The 24,652-nt window shown below is 48.1% G+C and overlaps 2 protein-coding genes across 2 annotated transcripts in view; both read right to left on the reverse strand.

The window, feature by feature from the left end:
• Positions 1 to 9,774, reverse strand: part of LOC139250066 (gastrula zinc finger protein XlCGF7.1-like) — a 29,833-nt gene extending 20,059 nt beyond the window's left edge. The window contains exon 1 of the mRNA XM_070872646.1: positions 9,541 to 9,774. The gene's annotated coding sequence lies outside the window, so the exon portion shown is untranslated. The remainder of the gene's footprint in view (positions 1 to 9,540) is intronic.
• Positions 1 to 24,652, reverse strand: part of LOC139250065 (zinc finger protein 239-like) — a 141,064-nt gene that overhangs the window by 52,933 nt on the left and 63,479 nt on the right. The window lies entirely within an intron of this gene.

The raw sequence follows: 24,652 nt of genomic DNA on the forward strand, positions 1-24,652 counted from the left end.
TCCGGACGGAATTCCTCATCGGCGCCAAACCCCGGAACCTCCCTCGGGGGCCGGCGCCTCACAACTTGAGCCGCCTCGGGGAAATCCCCTCCGTGCCTTTCAGTTCCGCGCGGAGGGGTTTCCTGTACGGGCTGCTCCTGCACACCCTCAACTTTGCCATTCTCGCCGGCCGTCCGGACACGCCATGGCGTACCATCTTGCCGTCCGGAGGAGGCGGGGGTCCCCGATGGAGGGCACTCTACGCAGGGGTCCTCCCACTATTCATCGGGGACTTGGCCTGGAGGGTGGTGCACGGAGCAGTGCCGTGCAATAAATTTTTAAGCCGGTTCACGGACTCCCAGGCCGCCTGCAATTTCTGCGGTCTGGAGGAGTCCGTGTTCCATGTTTTTATTGAATGCACGAGGTTGCAGCCCCTGTTCCACTATTTGAAGGGGCTGCTCCTGAAATTCTGGCTGCACTTCAGTCCCACTCTCCTGATCTTTGGGCACCCTGTGCGGAGGGGAGCGGGTAGGTCCGAAGGCCTCCTCGTAGGACTGCTCCTGGGCACGGCCAAGGGTGCCATCAGCCGGTCCAGGCAGCGGGCGGTCGAGGGGGTCGTTCAACCTGACTGCCTGCCTCTCTTCCGCTCTTACATCCGGTCCAGGGTGTCCTTGGAGATGGAGCACGCGGTGTCCACCGGTACGCTCGCGGCCTTCCGCGAGAGGTGGGCACCGGAGGGACTGGAGTGCATCATCACGCCCGGCAACCAAATTTTAATTTGATTTTACGTTTTAAAGTTAATTTGTTTTAATTGCCGGTGCTTTTAGTGTCCCCTTCCCTTTTATAGGGGGCACTGGGGAAAAATTGTGATTTTAGTGCCCAAAAAAAAACAAAAAAAAAAAGAAAAAACACAAAAAAAAAACACAAAAAAGGGGGGAAAAAAAAAAAGGGGCCTTGAAAATGTCTGGAGTGTCACCCAGGTCGGGTGGCACCGTTTAATGTTTTATGTTTTTGCAGGTTAACTCAAAAGAGTTTCATGCACAAGGAACATTCATCTGGTCCGGGACCTCATCCATTGTTCCCAGGAGGCTGGTCTGTCGGTCGCCTTCCTATCCCTCGACCAAGAGAAGGCGTTCGACAGGGTGGATCACGACTATCTGCTCGGAACTCTGCGCGCTTTCGGGTTCGGGACGCATTTCGTCGCCCGGATCCGACTATTGTACGCTGCCGCGGAGTGTCTGATTAAGGTTAACGGGTCCTTGACGGCGCCCCTTCGCTTTAGGAGAGGAGTGCGCCAGGGATGCCCCATGTCCGGCCAGTTATACGCCGTTTGCGTGGAGCCTTTCCTGCGCCTCTTGCGGACGAGGTTGACGGGACTGGCTCTGCAAGGGCCGGGCGTGGAGGTCGTCCTCTCGGCTTACGCCGATGACGTGCTCCTCGCGGTAGAGGATCCCGCTGACCTGCGGAGGATGCGTGAGTGCCAGGAGATTTACTCGGCCGTGTCCTCCGCCAGGATCAACTGGGAGAAATGTTCCGGACTCCTGGTGGGTCAGTGGCGGGTGGACTCCCTGCCGGAGGAGCTCAGGCCTTTTGCCTGGAGCACGACCCATCTCCTCTATCTGGGAGTCTACCTTAGCCCCGACGAAGGAGCCTGGCCGGCGAACTGGCAGGAGCTGGAGGCCAAGGTCGCCGCTCGCCTAGGGCGCTGGACAGGACTGCTCCGAGTGCTGTCCTACAGGGGTCGAGCGCTAGTTATAAACCAGCTGGTGGCCGCAATGCTGTGGTACCGGCTGGTCACTTTGACCCCTCCCCCTGCGTTTGTCGCCAAGATACAGAAGAAGCTGGTGGACTTCTTCTGGAACAACAGGAAGCACTGGGTCTCTGCCGCGGTCTTGAGTCTCCCGCTTGAGGAGGGCGGTCAGTCGTTGGTGTGCGTCAGCGCCCAGCTCGCGACTTTCCGTCTTCAGACCCTGCAGAGATACCTTTACGTCGAGCCCCCTCCTAGGTGGTGTGCTCTGGCGAGGTATTTCTTCCGCCAGCAGCGCGACCTCAATTATGACACGCAGCTCCTGTTTGTGAACTTGGGGGGTGCCAGGACCGCCCTCCGGGAGCTGCCTGTCTTTTACAGGGAACTCATCAGGGTCTGGAACAAAGTCTCCACCAAGCGCAGCTCTCCGCCGGCTGGAGTGGCGGCCGTCCTGCAGGAGCCGCTGCTCGGGAATCCGTACCTCCACGGCCGAGGCTTCATGTGGCGGTCGGAAGAGAGGGCTGTGGCTGGTGAGGTGACCAGGGTCAGGGACCTGCTCGATGGCGGAGGAGCGGGCTGGATGGCGCCAGACACGCTGGCGCGGCGCCTAAACTCTGCCAACGTCCGCCACGCGGCCGATGCCATCGAGTCGCTAAAAACAGCTCTGGGCCCTGACTCCGTTAGGTGCATCGAGGAGGCTCAAGCACGTGGGGAGATCCCGTCCGAACTGACCCCCGTCCGGACGGAATTCCTCATCGGCGCCAAACCCCGGAACCTCCCTCGGGGGCCGGCGCCTCACAACTTGAGCCGCCTCGGGGAAATCCCCTCCGTGCCTTTCAGTTCCGCGCGGAGGGGTTTCCTGTACGGGCTGCTCCTGCACACCCTCAACTTTGCCATCATCGCCGGCCGTCCGGACACGCCATGGCGTACCATCTTGCCGTCCGGAGGAGGCGGGGGTCCCCAATGGAGGGCAATCTACGCAGGGGTCCTCCCACTATTCATCGGGGACTTGGCCTGGAGGGTGGTGCACGGAGCAGTGCCGTGCAACAAATTTTTAAGCCGGTTCACGGACTCCCAGGCCGCCTGCAATTTCTGCGGTCTGGAGGAGTCCGTGTTCCATGTTTTTATTGAATGCACAAGGTTGCAGCCCCTGTTCCACTATTTGAAGGGGCTGCTCCTGAAATTCTGGCTGCACTTCAGTCCCACTCTCCTGATCTTTGGGCACCCTGTGCGGAGGGGAGCGGGTAGGTCCGAAGGCCTCCTCGTAGGACTGCTCCTGGGCACGGCCAAGGGTGCCATCAGCCGGTCCAGGCAGCGGGCGGTCGAGGGGGTCGTTTAACCTGACTGCCTGCCTCTCTTCCGCTCTTACATCCGGTCCAGGGTGTCCTTGGAGATGGAGCACGCGGTGTCCACCGGTACGCTCGCGGCCTTCCGCGAGAGGTGGGCACCGGAGGGACTGGAGTGCATCATCACGCCCGGCCACCAAATTTTAATTTGATTTTACGTTTTAAAGTTTAATTTGTTTTAATTGCCGGTGCTTTTAGTGTCCCCCTCCCCTTTTATAGGGGGCACTGGAAAAAATTTGATTTTAGCGCCCCAAAAAAAAAGGAAAAAAAAAAGGAAAAAAAAAAGGGGCCTTGAAAATGTCTGCTGTGTCACCCAGGCGGGTGGCACGGTTTAATGTTTATGTTTATTTTCAGGTAAACTCAAAAGAGTTTCATGCACAAGGATCCCCAGGTCCCTCTTCACCGCAGCACATTGTAATTTCTCCCCATTCAAATAATATTCCCTTTTACTGTTTTTTTTCCCAAGGTGGATGACCTCACACTTTCCGACATTGTATTCCATCTGCCAAACCTTAGCCCATTTGCTTAACCTATCTAAATCTCTTTGCAGCCTCTCTGTGTCCTCTACACAACCCGCTTTCCCACTAATCTTTGTGTCATCTGCAAATTTTGTTACACTACACTCTGTCCCCTCCTCTCGGTCATCTATGTATATTGTAAATAGTTGTGGTCCCAGCACCGATCCCTGTGGCACACCACTAACCACCGATTTCCAACCGGAAAAGGACCCATTTATCCCGACTCTCTGCTTTCTGTTCGCCAACCAATTCTCTATCCATGCTAATACATTTCCACTGACTCCGTGTACCTTTATCTTCTGCAGTAACCTTTTGTGTGGCACCTTATCGAATGCCTTTTGAAAATCTAAATACACCACATCCATCGGTACACTTCTATCCACCATGCTCGTTATATCCTCAAAGAATTCCAGTAGATTAGTTGAACATGATTTCCCCTTCATGAATCCATGCTGCGTCTGCTTGATTGCACTATTCCTATCTCGATGTCCCGCTATTTCTTCCTTAATGATAGTTTCAAGCATTTTCCCCATTACAGATGTTAAACTAACCGGCCTATAGTTACCTGCCTTTTGTCTGCCCCTTTTTTTAAATAGAGGCGTTACATAAGCTGCTTTCCAATCCGGTGGTACCTCCCCAGAGTCCAGAGAATTTTGGTAGATTATAACGAATGCATCTGCTATAACTTCCGCCATCTCTTTTAATATTCTGAGATGCATTTCATCATGACCAGGGGACTTGTCTACCTTGAGTCCCATTAGCCTGTCCAGCACTACCCCCCTAGTGATAGTGATTGTCTCAAGGTCCTCCCTTCCCACATTCCTATGACCAGCAATTTTTGGCATGCTTTTTGTGTCTTCCACTGTGAAGACCGAAGAAAAATAATTGTTTAAGGTCTCAGCCATTTCCATATTTTCCATTATTAAATCCCCCTTCTCATCTTCTAAGGGACCAACATTTACTTTAGTCACTCTTTTCCGTTTTATATATCTGTAAAAGCTTTTAGTATCCGTTTTTATGTTTGCGCAAGTTTACCTTCGTAATCTATCTTTCCTTTCTTTATTGCTTTCTTATTCATCCTTTGCTGTCGTTTAAAATGTTCCCAATCTTCTATTTTCCCACTAACCTTGGCCACCTTATACGCATTGGTTTTTAATTTGATACTCTCCTTTATTTCCTTGCTTATCCACGGCTGGTTATCCCTTCTCTTACCGCCCTTCTTTTTCACTGGAATATATTTTTGTTGAGCACTATGAAAGAGCTCCTTAAAAGTCCGCCACTGTTCAATTGTGCCACCGTTTAGTCTGTGTTTCCAGTCTACTTTAGCCAACTCTGCCCTAATCCCACTGTAGTCCCCTTTGTTTAAGCATAGTACGCTCGTTTGAGACACTACTTCCTCACCCTCAATCTGTATTACAATTTCAACCATACTGTGATCACTCATTCCGAGAGGATCTTTTACTCGGAGATCGTTTATTATTCCTGTCTCATTTTTCAGGACCAGATCTAAGATAGCTTGCTCCCTTGTAGGTTCTGTAACATACTGTTCTAAGAAACAATCCTGTATGCATTCTATGAATTCCTCCTCCATGCTACCCCGTGCGATTTGATTTGACCAATCGATATGTAGGTTAAAATCCCCCATGATTACTGCCGTTCCTTTTTCACATGTCTCCATTATTCCCTTGATTATTGCCCGCCCCACCGTGAAGTTATTATTTGGGGGCCTATAAACTACGCCTACCAGTGACTTTTTCTAGACCAATATGTCGAGGAACCAACTAGGGGGGAGGCCATCTTAGACTGGGTGTTGTGTAATGAGAGAGGATTAATTAGCAATCTCATTGTGCGAGGCCCCTTGGGGAAGAGTGACCATAATATGGTGGAATTCTGCATTAGGATGGAGAATGAAACAGTTAATTCAGAGACCATGGTCCAGAACTTAAAGAAGATTAACTTTGAAGGTATGAGGCATGAATTGGCTAAGATAGATTGGCTAATGATACTTAAGGGGTTGACTGTGGATGGGCAATGGCAGACATTTAGAGACCGCATGGATGAATTACAACAATTGTACATTCCTGTCTGGCGTAAAAATAAAAAAGGGAAGGTGGCTCAACCGTGGCTATCAAGGGAAATCAGGGATAGTATTAAAACCAAGGAAGTGGCATACAAATTGGCCAGAAATAGCAGCGAACCTGGGGATTGGGAGAAATTTAGAACTCAGCAGAGGAGGACAAAGGGTTTGATTAGGGCAGGGAAAATGGAGTACGAGAAGAAGCTTGCAGGGAACATTAAGGCGGATTGCAAAAGTTTCTATAGATATGTAAAGAGAAAAAGGTTAGTAAAGACAAACGTAGGTCCCCTGCAGTCAGAATCAGGGGAAGTCATAACGGGGAACAAAGAAATGGCAGACCAATTGAACAAGTACTTTGGTTCAGTATTCACTAAGGAGGACACAAACAACCTTCCGGATATAAAAGTGGTCAGAGGGTCTAGTAAGGAGGAGGAACTGAGGGAAATCTTTATTAGTCGGGAAATTGTGTTGGGGAAATTGATGGGGTTGAAGGCTGATAAATCCCCAGGGCCTGATGGACTGCATCCCAGAGTACTTAAGGAGGTGGCCTTGGAAATAGCGGATGCATTGACAGTCATTTTCCAACATTCCATTGACTCTGGATCAGTTCCTATCGAGTGGAGGGTAGCCAATGTAACCCCACTTTTTTAAAAAGGAGGGAGAGAGAAAGCAGGGAATTATAGACCGGTCAGCCTGACCTCAGTAGTGGGTAAAATGATGGAATCAATTATTAAGGATGTCATAGCAGCGCATTTGGAAAATGGTGACATGATAGGTCCAAGTCAGCATGGATTTGTAAAAGGGAGATCATGCTTGACAAATCTTCTGGAATTTTTTGAGGATGTTTCCAATAAAGTGGACATAGGAGTACCAGTTGATGTGGTATATTTGGACTTTCAGAAGGCTTTCGACAAGGTCCCACACAGGAGATTAATGTGCAAAGTTAAAGCACATGGGATTGGGGGTAGTGTGCTGACGTGGATTGAGAACTGGTTGTCAGACAGGAAGCAAAGAGTAGGAGTAAATGGGTACTTTTCGGAATGGCAGGCAGTGACTAGTGGGGTACCGCAGGGTTCTGTGCTGGGGCCCCAGCTGTTTACATTGTACATTAATGATTTAGACGAGGGGATTAAATGTAGTATCTCCAAATTTGCGGATGACACTAAGTTGGGTGGCAGTGTGAGCTGCGAGGTGGATGCTATGAGGCTACAGAGTGACTTGGATAGGTTAGGTGAGTGGGCAAATGCGTGGCAGATGAAGTATAATGTGGATAAATGTGAGGTTATCCACTTTGGTGGTAAAAACAGAGAGACAGACTATTATCCGAATGGTGACAGATTTGGAAAAGGGAAGGTGCAACCAGACCTGGGTGTCATGGTACATCAGTCATTGAAGGTTGGCATGCAGGTACAGCAGGCGGTTAAGAAAGCAAATGGCATGTTGGCCTTCATAGCGAGGGGATTTGAGTACAGGGGCAGGGAGGTGTTGCTACAGTTGTACAGGGCCTTGGTGAGGCCACACCTGGAGTATTGTGTACAGTTTTGGTCTCCTAACTTGAGGAAGGACATTCTTGCTATTGAGGGAGTGCAGCGAAGATTCACCAGACTGATTCCCGGGATGGTGGGACTGACCTATCAAGAAAGACTGGATCAACTGGGCTTGTATTCACTGGAGTTCAGAAGAATGAGAGGGGACCTCATAGAAACATTTAAAATTCTGACGGGTTTGGACAGGTTGGATGCAGGAAGAATGTTCCCAATGTTGGGGAAGTCCAGAACCAGGGGTCACAGTCTAAGGATAAGGGGTAAGCCCTTTAGGACCAAGATAAGGAGAAACTTCTTCACCCAGAGAGTGGTGAACCTGTGGAATTCTCTACCACAGGAAGTAGTTGAGGCCAATTCACTAAATATATTCAAAAGGGAGTTAGATGAAGTCCTTACTACTCGGGGGATCAAGGGGTATGGCGTGAAAGCAGGAAGGGGGTACTGAAGTTTCATGTTCAGCCATGAACTCATTGAATGGCGGTGCAGGCTAGAAGGGCTGAATGGCCTGCTCCTGCACCTATTTTCTATGTTTCCCCTTACTATCTCTAATCTTCACCCACAATGATTCAACATTTTGTTCATTGGAGCTAATATCGTCTCTCACAACTGCCCTGATATCATCCTTTATTAACAGAGCTACCCCACCTCCTTTCCCTTCTTGTCTATCTTTCCGAATCATCAGATACCCCTGTATGATTAATTCCCAGTCTTGGGCACCCTGCAAGCACGTTTCTGTAATGGCCACCAAATCATACCCATTTGTAATGATTTGTGCCGTCAACTCATTTACTTTATTTCGAATGCTGCGTGAGTTCAGGTAGAGTGTTTTAATACTAGTTTTTAAACCATGATTCTTTTAGTTTTGACCCCTCCTGCAGCCCCTTTATATTCAGTGGACATTTTTGTTTTTTGCCTTGGGTTTCTCTGCCCTCCACATTTACTCATCTCCTTTCTGTCTTTTGCTTTTGTCTCCTTTTTGTTTCCCTCTGTCTCCCTGCATTGGTTCCCATCCCCCTGCCATATTAGTTTAACTCCTCCCCAACAGCACTAGCAAACACTCCCCCTAGGACATTGGTTCCGGTCCTGCCTAGGTGCAGACTCACTGGTTCCCCACCCTATCCCTCCCCTGAAGATGTTGGCTCTGGCTGGGTTCAGTTCTACATTCACTGGTTCCCCTCCCTCTCCTCCCCTGAAGATGTTGGCTCTGGCTGGGTTCAGTTCTACACTCACTCGCTTCCCTCAAGATGCTGACTCTGGCTGGGTTCAGTTCTACACTCACTGGTTCCCCTGCTGCTCCTTCCCTGTCGGTACTGATTCTGGCTGGGTTCAGATATAGACGCACTGGCTCCCCTCTCCTCCATTGAAGATGCTGACTCTGTCTGGAATCGGTTTTGCACTCACTGGTTCCAATCCATCCCCCTCCCCTGAAGATGCTGACTCTGGCTGGGTTCAGTTCCACAGTCACTGGTTCCCCTCCCCTGAAGGTGCTGACTCTGGCTGGGTTTAGTTCTACACTCACTGATTCCCCTTCCTCTTCACCCCTAAAGCTGCTGACTCTGTCTGGGATCAGTTCTACAATCACTGCTTCCTCTACCTCTTATCCCCTTAAGGTGCTGACTGTGGCTGGCTTCACTTCCATGCTCACTGGCTCCCCTCTCCTCCACTAAAGGTGCTGACTCTGTCTGGGTTCAATTCTATACTCACTGGTTCCCCTCCCTCACAATTCTCTCCTCCCCTAAAGCTGCTGACTCAGGCTGTATTCAGTTCTACACTCACTGGTTCCCCTCCCTCGCCTTCCCTGAAGACCCTGACTCTGCCTGGGTTCATATATAGACTCGCTGGTTACCTTCGCTCGCAGCTCTCTCCTCCTCTGAAGTTGCTGAGTTTGACTGTGCTCAATTCCGCACTCACTTGTTCCCCTCCCTCTCCTTTCGTGAAGGTGCTGACTGACTGGGTTCAGTTCCAAACTCACTGGCTACCCTCTCCTCCCCTAAAGATGCTGTCTCTGGCTGGGTTCAGTTCTGCATTCACTTGTTCCCCTCTCTCTTCTCCCCTGAAAGTGCCGACTCTGTCTGGGTTCAGTTCCACACTCACTGGTTCCCCTCCCCTAAAGATGCTGACTCTATTTGGGATCAGTTCTACAATACCGGTTCCCCTCCCCTCCACCTTTCTCCTCCCCTGAAGATGCTGACTCAGGCTGGGTACAGTTCTACACTCACTGGTTCCACTCCCCTGAAGGTGCTGACTCTGGCTGAGTTCAGTTCCAGAAACTGACATCATTCATTTGGTTCCTGCACCAAGATGGCCACGCATGCGCTGTGCAACTCACTGAATCAAGATGGCGAGGCGCTGACCCTGCCTTCCTGTACAAAAATGGCCGCCGTTAGCCTGGGCCTGTGACCGGGAGAAAGCCCCGAACCTACAACCGCCGATATTCCAGTTATTATTCCGGGCTTCCGGCGAGCACCGGTTGTTTATGAAGCCTCCCCGGCTCCCCGCTGGTCCATTACTCCACTCCGTCCCGCTGAAAAGGACACTTCCGAGGAGCCTGTACAAAATGTGTCTCCTCTGCCATTACACGCACCGCGCATGCTCCAAACCCAGCCAGTGTCTGCGCCTGCGCACTGAGCTCCTGTAGTCTGGGTGCGGCACATTCTCCCCCGCGGGGCATGCTGGGTACATAAGACCATGAGAAATAGAAGCAGGAGCGGGCTACCCGGACCCCCGAGCCTGCTCCCCATTCAATAAGATCACGGGTGGTCTGATTATTGACTCAGCTCGACAGAACCCTTTACTCCCTTACCAAACCTGGAGTACCGTGCACAGTTTTGGTCTCCTTATCTAAGGAAGGATGTATTTCCCTTGCTTAGATACACAGAGTAAAGCTTCCTCAACACTGTCTCGCCAGACATTCCAAAGGCAGGCAATAGGAGCGGCGTGGGAGGATGAAGGGCGGCGGCAGCAGCAGCGACTGAGAGTGACAGCAGTCCGAGGGGCCAGCATCGCGAAAGGAGCGGCATGGTAGGATAAAGGGCGGCAGCAGCGACTGAGAGTGGCGGCAGTCCGAGGGGCTAGTATCGCGAGAGGAGGATGAAGGGCGGTGGCAGCGACTGAGAGTGGCAGCAGTCTGAGGGGCTAACATCGCAAGAGGAGCCACGCAGTGGCAGCGACTGAGAGCGGCAGCAGCCCGAGGGGCTAGTATCACGAGAGGAGACACGCAGGAGGATGAAGGGCGGTGGCAGCGACTGAGAGCGGCAGCAGTCCGAGGAGTGAGCTGGTCCAGAGACGGAAGGTAAAACAAAGAAGTAGAAAGAAATCAAAGGGTGACGTCACAGCCAAGTGGGTAAGTGATTGGCTGGTGGATTGGTGAGTATTTAATCTTTTTTTTTTCTTTTTTATTTCTTTATCAGTAGGTAAGCTTTGCATTGTTGCCAAATTAAGTTAATCTAATGGTTAAGTCATGGCAGGATAGCCCAGACCCATGTTATGCTCCTCCTGTGCTATGTGGGAAGTCATGGATGCTTCCAATGTCCCTGATGACTACATGTGCAGGAAGTGTATCCAGCTACACCTCCTGACGGATCGCATTGCGGCACTGGAGCTGCGCATGGATTCGCTCTGGAGCATCCGCGATGCTGAAGCTGTCATGAATAGCACATTTAGTGAGTTGGTCACACCGCAGGTAAAGGTTATTCGGGCAGATAGGGAATGGGTGACCATCAGGCAGAGCAGCGGAAGGAAGGTAGTGCAGGGGTTCCCTGCAGTCATCCCCCTCCAAAACAGATACACCGCCTTGGGTGCTGTTGGGGAGATGACTCATCGTGGGGTGGTGGGGGTGGGGTGTGGGTAGCAGCAGCCAAGTTCATGACACCAACGGTGGATCTGCTGCACAGGAGGGCAGGAAAAAGAGGGGAGAAGTATAGTGGTAGGGGATTCTATTGTAAGAGGAATAGATAGGTATTTATGCAACCGTAATCGAGACTTCAGGATGGCATATTCCTTCCCTGGTACAAGGGTCAAGGATGTCTCGGAGCGGCTGTGGCACATTTTGGAAGGGGAGGGTGAACAGCAAGTTGTCGTGGTGCATATAGGTACCAACAATATCGGTTAAAAAAAACGGGATGAGGTCCGACTAGCTGAATTTAGGGACTGAGAAGTTAAATTAAAAAGCAGGACCTCAAAGGTAGTAATCTCAGGATTGCTACCAGTGCCATGTGCTAGTCAGAGTAGAAATAGCAGGATAGCTCAGATGAATATGTGGCTTGAGGAGTGGTGCAGGAGGGAGGGATTCAAATTCCTGTGACTCGGGGAGGTGGGACCAGTACAAACCGGATGGTCTGCACCTGGCAGGACTGGAACCAATGACCAAGGGGAGTGTTTGCTAGTGCTGTTGGGGGTGGGGGGGGGGGTGGTTAAACTAATATGGCAGAGGGATGGGAACATATGCAGGGAGACAGAGGGAAGTAAAATGGGGGCAGAAGCAAAAGATAGAAAAAGCAAAGTAAAACTGGAGGGCAGAGAAACCCAAAGTAAAAATCAAAAAGGGCCGCATTACAGCAAATTTCTAAAGGAACAAAGTGTGTTAAAAAGACAAGCCTAAAGGCTCTGTGCCTCAATGTGAATATTCATAATCAGGTGGATGAATTAACTGTGCAGGCAGCTATTAACGAATATGATATAATTGGGATTATGGAGACATGGCTCCAGGGTGACCAAGGCTGGGAACTCAACATCCAGGGGTATTCAACATTCAGGAAGGATAGACAGAAAGGAAAAGGAGTTGGAGTAGCGTTGCTGGTTAAAGAGGAAATTAATGCAATAGTAAGGAAGGACATTAGCTTGGATGATTTGGAATCTGTATGGTTCGAGCTACGGAATACCAAAGGGCAGAAAACGCTAGTGGGAGTTGTGTACAAACCACCAAGCAGTAGTAGTGAGGTTGGGGACAGCACCAAACAATAAATTAGGGATGCGTGCAATAAAGATACAGCAGTTATCATGGGCGACATTAATCTACATATAGATTGGGCTAACAAATTGGTAGCAATATGGTGGAGGAGGATTTCCTGGAGTGTATCAGGGATGGTGTTCTAGACCAATATGTCGAGGAACGAACTAGAGGCTGGCCATCCTAGACTGGTGATGTGTAATGAGAAAGGACTAATTAGAAATCTTGTTGTGCGAGACCCCTGGGGGAAGAGTGACCATAATATGGTAGAACTCTTTATGAAGATGGAGAGTTAATTCAGAGACTAGGGTTCTGAACTTAAGGAAAGGTAACTTCGATGGTATGAGATGTGAATTGGCAGGAACAGATTGGCGAATGATACTTAAATGGTTGATGGTGGATAGGCAATGGCAGACATATAAAGAGCACGTGGATGAACTTCAACAATTGTACATCCCTGTCTGGAATAAAAATAAAATGGGAAGGTGGCTCAACCGTGGCTAACAAAGAAAATTATGGATAGTGTTAAATCCAAGGAAGAGGCATGTAAATTTGCCAGAAAAAGCAGCAAACCTGAGGACTGGGAGAAATTTAGAATTCAGCAGAGGAGGACAAAGGGTTTAATTAGGAGGGGGGAAATAGAGTATGAGAGGAAGTTTGCTGGGAACATAGAAAACTGACTGGAAAAGCTTCCATAGAGATGTGAAGACAAACGTAGGTTCCTTGCAGTCAGAATCAGGTGAAAGAAATGGCAGACCAATTGAACAAAGACACTAAGGAAGACACAAATAACCTTCCGGAAATACTAGGGCACTGAGGGTCTATCGAGAAGGAGGAACTGAAGGAAATCCTTATTAGTCAGGAAATTGTGTTAGGGAATTGATGGGATTGAAGGCCGATAAATTGGCAAGGCCTGATAGTCTGCATCCCAGAGTATTTAAAGAAGTGGCCCTAGAAATAGTGGATCCATTGGTGGTCATTTTTCAACAGTCTATCGATTCTGAATCAGTTCCTATGGACCGGAGGGTAGCTAATGTAACACCACTTTTTAAAAAAGGAGGGAGAGAAAACGGGGAATTATAGACTGGTTAGCCTGACATCGGAGGTGGGGAAAATGTAGGAATAAATTATTAAAGATGAAATAGCAGCGCATTTGGAAAGCAGTGACAGGATCGGTCCAAGTCAGCATGGATTTATGAAAGGGAAATCATGCTTGACAAATCTTCTAGAATTTTTTCAGATGTAACTAGTAGAGTGGACAAGGGAAAACCAGTGGATGTGGTGTATTTGGACTTTAAAAAGGCTTTTTACAAGGTCCCACACAAGAGATTGTGTGAAAAATTAATGCACATGGTATTGGTGATAATGTATTGATGTGGAGAGAGAACTGGTTGGCAGACAGGAAGCAGAGAGTCGGGATAAACGGGTCCTTTTCAGAATGGCAGGCAGTGACTAGTGGGTTGCCGCAGGGCTCGGTGCTGGGACCCAGCTATTTACAATATACATCAATGATTTAGATGAAGGAATTGAGTATAATATCTCCAAGTTTGCAGACAATACTAAGCTGGGTGGCAGTGAGAGCTGTGAGGAGGCTGCAGGTTGACTTGGACAGGTTAGGTGAGTGGGCAGATGCAGTACAATGTGAAAAAATGTGAGGTTATCCACTTTAGGGGCAAAAACACGAAGGCAGAATATTATCTGAATGGCAACAGATTGGGAAAAGGGGAGGTGCAACGAGACCTGGGTGTCATGGTACATCAGTCATTGAAAGTTGGCATGCAGGTGCAGCAGGTGGTGAAGAAGGCAAATGGCATGTTGGCCTTCATAGCTAGGGGATTTGAGTGTAGGAGCAGGGAGGTCTTACCGCAGTTGTATGGGGCCTTGGTGAGGCCTCACCTGGAATATTGTGTTCAGTTTTGTTCTCCTACTGTGATGAAGGACGTTCTTGCTGTTGGAGTGTAGCAAAGGTTCACCAGACTGATTCCTGGGATCGCAGGGCTAACATTTGAGGAGAGATTGAATTGACTGGGCCTGTATTCACTGGAGTTTAGAAGCATGAGAGGGGATCTCATGGAAACGCATAAAATTCTGACGGGACTGGACAGGTTAGATGCAGGAAGAATGTTCCCGATGTTGGGGAAGTCCAGAACCAGGGAGTCACAGTCTAAGGATAAGGGGTAAGCCATTTAGGACCGAGAGGAGGAGAAATTTCTTCACTCAGAGTCGTTAACCTGTGGAATTCTCTACCACAGAGAGTTGTTGATGCCAGTTCGTTAGATATATTCAAGAGGGAGTTAGATATGGCCCTTACGGCTAAAGGGATCAAGGGGTATGGAGAGAAAGCAGGAAAGGGGTACTGAGGTGAATCATCAGCCATGATCTTATTGATTGTTGGTGAGGCTCGAAGGGCCGAATGGCCTACTCCTGCACCTATTTTCTATGTTTCTATGTATCTACAACACAGGTTAGATACGGAGTATATCTGCCTCTACCCAGTCCCAAGCATTGCAGAGTAGATACTGCATTGGTTAGATATAGAATAAAGCTTCTCTACACTGTCCCATCAAACACTCCCATGGTAGGTATAGCATGAATTAAATATACAGTAGATCTGTGCTGGAGGTACTGTACCCCAGTAAGTGTCAGTGTCAGGGAAACTGTACCCCAGTGAGAGTCAGTGCCAGAGGAAACTACAGCACGGGATAGATACAGAGTAAAGCTCCCTCTACACTGTTCTGCTCAATCGCAAGGCAGGTAAAGCACGGGCTAGATCATCATTGCCGGTCCCTCGAACAAGGATGACTTGCTTCCACATGAGATCACAGATGTTTCAATGAAGGACCCGATGTTCCAGTCCTGAACTCCAATTGACGGGGTGGAAGATGCCTGTGTGTGGATTTTGACAGGCTTGACAGAGCTCAGCCATTGATTCAGTGGCGAGGGTTAACCAGGATTACTGGAGACTTGTTTTGCTGCACGGACCTAGTGCACACACATATCGCAGTGTGGACTGGCCCGTGCTGCCCCTGGGTCCTTGGCTCCTTTGGCCCTGTACCCTCATTGTCGCACCTCTGCCGCGATCTCTCACCACTCCTCCACCACAAACATTCGCTACACCTCCACCACGATCCCTCTCTGCTCCTCCTCCACAAAAACACTCGTCACACCTCCACTACGATCTCCCACCACACCTTCACACGAAACATTCGCTGAACCTCCATCACGATATCGCACTAAATCTCAGCCATGAACTGTCATCACTCCTCTGCCCCGATCACTCGTTGCAGGACCGAATGGCCTACTCCTGCACCTATTTTCTATGTTTCTATACTGTCCCATCAAACACACCCAGGGCAGGAACAACACTGGTTAGATACTGAGTAAAGCTCACTCTGCACTGTCCCATCATTCACTCCGAAGGAAGATACAGCACAGAGTAGATACAGAGAAAAACTTGCTCTAGACTATCCCATCAAAAACTGCCAGGGCAGGTACAGCACGGGTTAGACAGAAATGTTTAGGCTGGGTGTTCCAGAACTTGGGGCCTGGGCAACAGAAGGCACAGCCACCAAAGCAACCAATGGTTGAACAATTATAATCAGGGATGCTCAGGAAGACATATCACATGGGCGGGTGAGCGGTTGTGGGGCTGGAGGAGTTTACAGAGAAGTGAGGGGCGGGACCATGGAGGGATTTGAAAATAAGTATTAGAATTTAAAATCAAGGCGTTGCTTAACCAGAAGCCAATATCGGTCAGCAAGCAGAGGTGATGGGTGAGCTAGACTTGATGCGAGTTAGGACACAGGCAGCTGAGTTTTGGATCAAATCCAGTTTATGTAAGGTAGAACGTGGGAGGAGTGCATTGGAATTTTCAAGACCAGAAGTAACAAAAGCATGGATGAGGGCTTCAGCAGTGAATGAGCTGAGGCAAGATCGGAGACGAGCGATCTTAGAGGTGGAAATGTGGTCAAAAACTTATTCAGGGTCAAGTATGACACCAAGGTTGTGAACAGTCTGGTTCAGCATCAGACAGAGTTGGAGAGAGGGATGGAGTCAGTGGCTAGGGAATGGAGTTTGTGGCAATGACAATTACAAATATCAGAACATTTCACAGACTATCACATGCAAAATGTGTAGATGAGTTTTTAAAATTAACTCTGTTCCAAAAATGGGTTAACTGATACAGAAAGTAACGGATTTCAAATCTTATGCAAGACAGTTCAAGAAAGGGGTGGTTCAAAGGATTTCAGCTGAGTTTAAAGTGAGACAGTGCAGTTAACTCTTCTACAACCACAACTCATGTACTCAAACGGAACAAGTTTGGGGTTTGATGTGATAAAAGGTGAATTAGGTGAGAAATGATATAAGTTAGATTAAGAAAAAGCACTAAAATGGAACAGTCGGTAACAGAACATCAATTAGTCTCCTCTGATCATGGAGGAATCACATATTCGACAAACTGTGTTTGAAACAAAGATAATTTATTCAACATTTATACACAATATTAATCTCCAGCTCAGGTATAGGGGTTATTAAGATCATCAGAAACAAACAAGAGCTGCCAGAATGAACATGGTTCAGTGCCCAATACAATCACAGTAAATCCTGTTCTATTCGCAAATGCAGCCTTTCTCCTCAGCCCATTTAAAACTGAGAAAAGGAGGAATTTCTTCTCTGAGGGTTGTAAATCTGTGGAATTCCCTGCTCCAGAGAGCAGTGGAGGCTGGGTCATTGAATATATTTAAGGCGGAGATAAAGATTTTTGAGCGATAAGGGAGTAAAGGGTTCTGGGGACCGGGCAGGGAAGTGGAGCTGAGTCTATGATCAGACCAGCCAACATCTTATTGAATGGGGAGCAGGCTTGGGGGTCCGGGTGGCCCACTCCTGCTCCAATTTCTCATGGTCTTATATACCCAGCATGCCCCGCGGGGGAGAATGTGCCGCACCCAGACTACAGGAGCTCAGTGCGCAGGCGTGGGCATTTGCTGGCTTTGGAGCAGGCGGTGTGTGTGTAATGGCAGAGGAGATATGTTTTGGACAAGCTCCACAGAACTGTCCTTTTCAGCGGGACAGAACGGAGTAATAGACCAGTGGGGAGCCGGGGAGGCTTCATAAAAAACCGGTGCCCGCCGCAAGCCCGGAATAACAACTGGAATATCGGTGGTTGCAGTTTTGGGGTTTTCTCCCGGTCAAAGGCCAAGGCTAATGGTGGCCATATTGGTACAGGAAGGCAGGTTCAGCACTCTGCATGCGTAGTACAGCGCATGCTCGGCCATCTTGGTGTAGGAATAAAGTCAGTGTCTGGAACTGAAATCGGCCAGAGTCAGCATCTTCAGGGGAGGGGAACCAGTTGGTGTAGAACTGATCCCAGCCACAGTCAGCAGCTTCAGGGGAGGAGAGGGAGGGGAACCAGTGAGTGTCGAACTGAATGCAGCCAGAATTGGTGGGGAAAACTGGGAGTGGAGGGGAAACAGTCCAGAACGTAAGAAATAGGAGCAGGAGTAGACCATTTGGCTCCTCGAGCCTGTTCCCCATTCAATAAGATCATGGCTGATCTGATCATGGAGACGAGAGTCTGGGGTTGGCGAGAGGCCGATAAAGGCCGCGAGATCAGCAGTCGGGAGGTGCGTTGCTGAGGCGAGGGTCGGCGAGAGGCCTATAAATGCCACGAGATCAGCAGTTGGGAGGTGCGTTGGAGAGAGCTGGCGGTGCAGCTACAGGGAGAAGGCAAAAAATAAGTAGAAGGAAATCAAAATGTCACGTCACAGCCAAGGGGGTAAGTGATTGGTGAGTAGTTTTTCTTTTCCTTTTCTCTATCAGTAAGTAACTTTTAGCACTGTTGCCAATTTAAGTGTATCTAAGGGTTAAGTCATGGTCTCCGGTGTCCTTGACTACTTCATGTGCGGGACTGGAGCTGCGGGTGGATTCACTCTGGAGCATGCACGATGCTGAGAATAATATGAATAGCACATTTAGTGAGTTGGTCTTACCGCAGGTAAAGGGTACACAGCCAGATAGGGAATGGAAGACCAACAGGAAGAGCAGTGCAAGGAAGGTAGTGCAGGGATCCCCTGCGGTCATCCCCTTGCAAAACAGATACACCGCTTTGAGTACTGTTGAGGGGGATGACTCATCAGGGGGGAGCAGAAGCAGCCAAGTTCATGGCACTATGGCCAGCTCTACTGCACAGGAGGGCAGGAAAAAGAGTGGGAGAGCGATAGTGATGGGCGATTCAATTGTAAGGGGAATAGATAGGCGTTTCAGCGGCCGCAACCGAGACTCCAGGATGTTATGTTGCCTCCCGGGTGCAAGGGTCAAGGATGTCTCGGAGAAGGTGCAGGACATTCTGAAAAGGGAGGGTGAACAGCCAGTTGTCGTGATGCATATAGGTACCAGTGACATAGGTAAAAAATGGGATGTGGTCCGACAAGGCGAATTTAGGGAGCTAGGAGCTAAATTTAAAAAGTAGGACCTCAAAAGTAGTAATCTCAGGATTGCTACCAGTGCCACGTGCTAGTCAGAGTAGGAATCGCAGGATAGCTCAGATTAGTACGTAGCTTGAGGAGTGGTGCAGAAGGGAGGGATTCAAATTCCTGGGACATTGGAACCGGTTCTGGGGGAGGTGGGACCAATACAAACCGGACGGTCTGCACCTGGGCAGGACTGGAACCAATGTCCTAGGGGGAGTGTTTGCTAGTGCTGTTGGGGAGGAGTTAAACTAATATGGCAGGGGGATGGGAACCTATGCAGGGAGACAGAGGGAAATAAAATGGAGTCAGAAGCAAAATATAGAAAAGAGAACAGTAAAAGTGGAGGGCAGAGAAACCCAAGGCAAAAAACAAAAATGGCCACATTACAGCAAAATTCTAAAGGGGCAAAGTGTGTTTTTAAAAAAAAAAAAGCCTGAAGGCTCTGTGCCTCAATGCGAGGAGTATTCGGAATAAGGTGGATGAATTAACTGCTCAGATAGCAGTTAACGGATACGATGTGATTGGCATCATGGAGACATGGCTCCAGGGGGACCAAGGCTGGGAACTCAACATCCAAGGGTATTCAGCATTTAGGAAGGATAGACAGAAAGGAAAAGGAGGCAGGATGGCGTTGTTGGTTAAAGATGAAATCAATGCAATTGTAAGGAAGGACATTAGCCTGGATGATGTGGAATCAGTATGGGTGGAGCTGCGGAATTCCAAAGGGCAGAAAACATTAGTGAGGTTGGGGACAGCAGCAAACAAGAAATAAGGGATGTGTGCAATAAAGGTACAGCAGTAATCATGGGTGACTTTACTCTACACATTGATTGGGCTAACCTAACTGGTAGCAATGTGGTGAAGGAGGATTTCCCGGAGTGTATTAGGGATGGTTTTCTCGACCAATACATCGAGGAACCACGCAGGGAGCTGGCCATCCTTGACTGGGTGATGTGTAATGAGAAGGGACTAATTAGCAATCTTGTTGTGCGAGGCCCCTTGGGGAAAAGTGACCATAATATGGCATAATTCCTTATTAAGATGGAGAGTGACAAAGTTAATTCGGAAACTAGGGTCCTGAACTTAAGGAAAGGTAACTTCGACGGTATGAGGCGTGAATTGGCTAGAATAGATTGGCAAACGATACTCAAAGGGTTGATGGTGGATAAGCAATGGCAAACCTTTAAAGATCACGTGGATGAACTTCAGCAAATGTACATCCCTGTCTGGAGTAAATATAAGCCTGCGAAGGTGGCTCAACCATAGCTAACAAAGGAAATTAAGGATAGTGTTAAAGCCAAGGAGAGGCATATAAATTGACTAGAAAAAGCAACAAACCTGAGGACTGGGAGAAATTTAGAATTCAACAGAGGAGGACAAAGGGTTTAATTAAAAGGGGGGAAATAGAGTACGAGAGGAAGCTTGCAGGGAATATAAAAGCTGACTGCAAAAGCTTCTATAAATGTGTGAAGAGAAAAAGATTAGTAAAGACCAACGTAGGTCCCTTGCAGTCGGATTGAGATGAATTTATAATGGGGAACAAAGAAATGGCAGACCAATTGAACAAATACTTCAGTTCTGTCTTCACGAAGGAAGATACCAAATAACCTTCCGAATGTACTAGGGGACAGTGGGTCTAGTGAGAAGGAGGAACTGAAGGATATCCTTATTAGGCAGGAAATTGTGTTGGGGAAATTGATGGGATTGAAGGCCGATAAATCCTTGGGGCCTGATAGTCTGCATCCCAGAGTGCTCAAGGAAGTGGCCCTAGAAATAGTGGATGCATTGGTGATCATTTTCCAACAGTCTATCGACTCTGGATCTGTTCCCATGGAATGGAGGGTAGCTAATGTAACACCACTTTGTAAAATAGGAGGGAGAGAGAAAACGGGTAATTATAGACTGGTGAGCCTGACATCAGTAGTGGGGAAAATGTTGGAATCGATCATGAAGGATGAAATAGCAGCGCATTTGGAAAGCGGTGACAGGATCGGACCAAGTAAGCATGGATTTATGAAAGGGAAATCATGCTTGGCGAATCTTCTGGAATTTTTTGAGGATGTAACTAGCAGAGTGGACAAGGGAGAACCAGTGGATGTGGTGTATTTGGACTTTCAGAAGGCTTTTGACAAGGTCCCGCACAAGAGATTGTTGTGCAAAATCAAAGCACATGGTATTGGGGGTAATATACTGACATGGATAGAGAACTGGTTGGCAGACAGGAAGCAGAGAGTCGGGATAAACGGGTCCTTTTCAGAATGGCAGGCAGTGACTAGTGGAGTGCTGCAGGGCTCAGTGCTGGGACCCCAGCTCTTTACAATATACATTAACGATTTGGATGAAGGAATTGAGTGCAATATCTCCAAGTTTGCAGATGGCACTAAACTGGGTGGCAGTGTGAGCTGTGAGGAGGACGCTAAGAGGCTGCAGGGTGACTTGGACAGGTTAGGTGAGTGGGCAAATGTATGGCAGATGCAGTATAATGTGGATAAACGTGAGGTTATCCAGTTTGGGGGCAAAAACACGAAGGCAGAATATTATCTGAATGGCGGCAGACTAGGAAAAGGGGAGGTGCAACAAGACCTGGGTGTTATGGTTCATCAGTCACTGAAAGTGGACACACAGGTACAGCAGGCGGTAAAGAAGGCAAATGGTGTGTTGGCCTTCATAGCTAGGGGATTTGAATATAGAAGCAGGGAGGTCTTACTGCAGTTGTCCAGGGCCTTAGTGAGGCCTCACCTGGAATATTGTGTTCAGTTTTGGTCGTCTAGTCTGAGGAAGGACATTCTTGCTATTGAGAGAGTGCAGATGATTCCAGGGATGGCTGGGCTGTCATATGAAGAGAGACAGGATCAACTGGGCCTTTATTCACTGGAGTTTAGAAGGATGAGAGGGGATCTCATAGAAACATATAAGATTCTGATGGGACTGGACAGGTTAGATGCAGGAAGAATGTTCCCGATGTTGGGGAAGTCCAGAATCAGGGGGAATAGTCTTAGGATAAGGGGTAGGCCATTTAGGACTGAGATGAGGAGAAACTTCTTCACTCAGAGTTGTTAACCTGTGGACTTCCCTGCCGCAGAGAGTTGTTGATGCCAGTTCGTTAGATATATTCAAGAGGGAGTTAGATATGGCTCTTATGGTTAAGGGGATCAAGGGGTATGGAGAGAAAGCAGGAAAGGGGTACTGAAGGAATGATCAGCCATGATCTTATTGAATGGCGGTGCAGGCTCGAAGGGCCGCATGGCCTACTCCTGCACCTATTTTCTATGGACTAGGCTCCACTTCCCTGTCTGCTCCCCATAACCCTTTACTTCCTTATCACTCAAAAATGTGTCTAAATCCACCTTAAATATATTCAATGGCACCCAGATTCCACAGCTCTTTGGGGCAGAGAATTCCATGGATTTACAACCCTCAGAGAAGAAATTCCTCATCTCAGTTTTAAATGGGCGGCCCCTTATTTGAGACTATGTCCCCGAGTTTTAGTTTCCCTGATGAGTGGAAACATCCTCTCTGCATCCACCTTGTCATGTTCCCTCATAATCTTATATGGTTCGATAAAATCACCTCTCATTCTTCTGAATTCCAATGAATAGAGGCACAAACTTCTCAACCTTTCCTCATAAGTCAACCCCCTCATCTCCAGAATCAACTGAGTGAATCTTCTCTGAACTGCCTCCAAAGCAAGTATATCCTTTCTTAAATATGGAAACCAAAACTGCACGCAGTATTCCAGGTGTGGCCTCACCAATACCCTATATAACTGTTGCAAGACTTCCCTGCTTTTATACTCCATCCCCTTTGCAATAAAGGCCAAGATTCCATTGGCCTTCCTGTTCACTTGCTGTACCTGCATACTTACTTTTTGAGTTTCATGCAGCAGGACCCCCGAGGTCCCGCTAAACTGCAAATTTTTCTCCATTTAAATAATAACTTGCTCTTCGATTTTCTTTCTGCCAAAGTGCATAACCTCACACTTTCCAAAATTATACTCCATCTGCCAAATTTTTGCCCTCTCACTCAGCCTGTCTGTCTTTTTGCAGGTTTTTTGTATCCTCCTCACACATTGCATTTCCTCCCATCTTGGCTACATTACACTCAGTCCCTTCATCCAAGTTGTTAATCTAGATTGTAAATAGTTGAGGTCCCAACACTGATTCCTGCAGCACCCCACTAGTTACTGATTGCCAACCCGAAAATTTATCCCGACTCTCTGTTTTCTGTTAGTTAGCCAATCCTCTATCCATGCTAATATATTACCCCCAACCCTTTTATCTTGTGCAGTAACCTTTTATGTGGCACCTTGTCAAATATCTTCTGGAAATCCAAATACACCACATCCACTGGTTCCCCTTCATCCACCCTGTTCCTCAAAACCAGAGTCAGCACTTTTACAGGAAGAGAGGGAGGGAAACCAGTGAATGTGGAACGGGGCCCAGCCATAGTCAGCACCTTCAGGGGAGGAGAGGGAGGGGAACCAGTGAGTGTAGACCTGAACCCAGCCAGAATTGGTGGTGAAAACTGGGAGTGGAGGAGAAACAGTCGAGAAATGTGTGTTGGTTTGGATTTCAGCACAGCAGGAGGGACAATGTGTGGGACAGGGATTTACAGCTTTGGATGAGCAAGAGAGGAAAGAATGTTCCATGTAAACCAAATGTGTCTATTCTGAATTTCTGTCTTGTACTGACAGTGATGAGTTTTATTATCTCCTTTTACAAAATATTAGAAGGGGAGATTTTCAGACAGGAAACACAAACCAAACATCACGTCAAGATCTGACGGAGTCAATCGATTCATCAGGACCTGAATATCATCGGCCTTTGAAAGTGGAAGGAGAAATGTTTGTCTGTTCTGCCTGTGGGACTGGAAAAGCACTGAGACACACACACCCGAGTGAGTGTTCCAGTGCACTGCCTGTGGAAAGAGCTTTAGCCAGTTACACAGCCTGAATAAACATCGCACCATTCAAAGCACAAAGAAACTGTAAACGTGTTGTGTGTGTGGGTGAGGCTTCAACCCATCGTCCAACCATGGAGAGTCACAAGAATACCCGCACCATGGAGAAACCGTGGAAATGTGGTGACTGTGGGAAGGGATTAAAATCACCATCTGAGCTGGAAATTTATCGACGCAGTCACACTGGGGAGAGACAGTTCACATGCTCCGAGTGTGGGAACCGATTCACTCGGTCATCCCACTTGCTGAGACACCAGTGAGTTCATACTGGGGAGAGGCCATTCACCTGCTCTGAGTGTGGGAAGGGATTCACTCTGTCATCCAACCTGCTTAAACACCAGCGAGTTCACAAGTGACTGCAGTGGTTGGACTCTGCTGTTATTACTGCTGTTAATCACATCCCGACTGAAACATGTTCATTTTGACAGTTGGGGTTTGTTTCTGCTGATAATAACCCTATAACTGGGCTGGACTTTAATATTCTGGATATATTGCTGATTGCGTTCTTGGGGCTGCAGTGTCCATTTAAGAAACGCTGTGTGTTATCTTTCCCCTTAATTCAGCAACTCTCAACAGAAAGTTAGTTTGCAATAAAATTGTGAACTTTCTTTAATCCCAAACTGATCTTTGGTACAAAATCTACAATAGTGTGTTAAAGTATTCACTGAATAGAATCTCCGATTAGAAAGAACTTACTGACAATTCTTACTGACTTGCACATTCCACAAAGTGGCCCCTCCATTATCCACCAGAAAGAAGGGGAATGGGAATTGGTGGGGAATCAGTGTCCCCAAATGTTGCCCCTCCAGTCTGGTGTAGCAATCCCCTCGGCACGGGAATGGAGACAGTCCAGACCAAAACTGTGCGCAGTACTCCAGGTGTGGTCTTACCAACGCCCTGTACAGCTGTAGCAGGACTTCCCTACTTTTATACTCTATCCCCATTGCAAAAAAGGCCAGCATTCCATTTGCCTTCCTAATTAATTTCTGTACCTGCATGCTAACTTTGAGTTTCATGTACAAGAACCCCAGATCCCTCTGTACTACAGCATTTTGTAATCGTCC

This window comes from Pristiophorus japonicus, unplaced genomic scaffold, assembly GCF_044704955.1.
Source record: "Pristiophorus japonicus isolate sPriJap1 unplaced genomic scaffold, sPriJap1.hap1 HAP1_SCAFFOLD_343, whole genome shotgun sequence".
Lineage (NCBI taxonomy): Eukaryota > Metazoa > Chordata > Chondrichthyes > Pristiophoridae > Pristiophorus > Pristiophorus japonicus.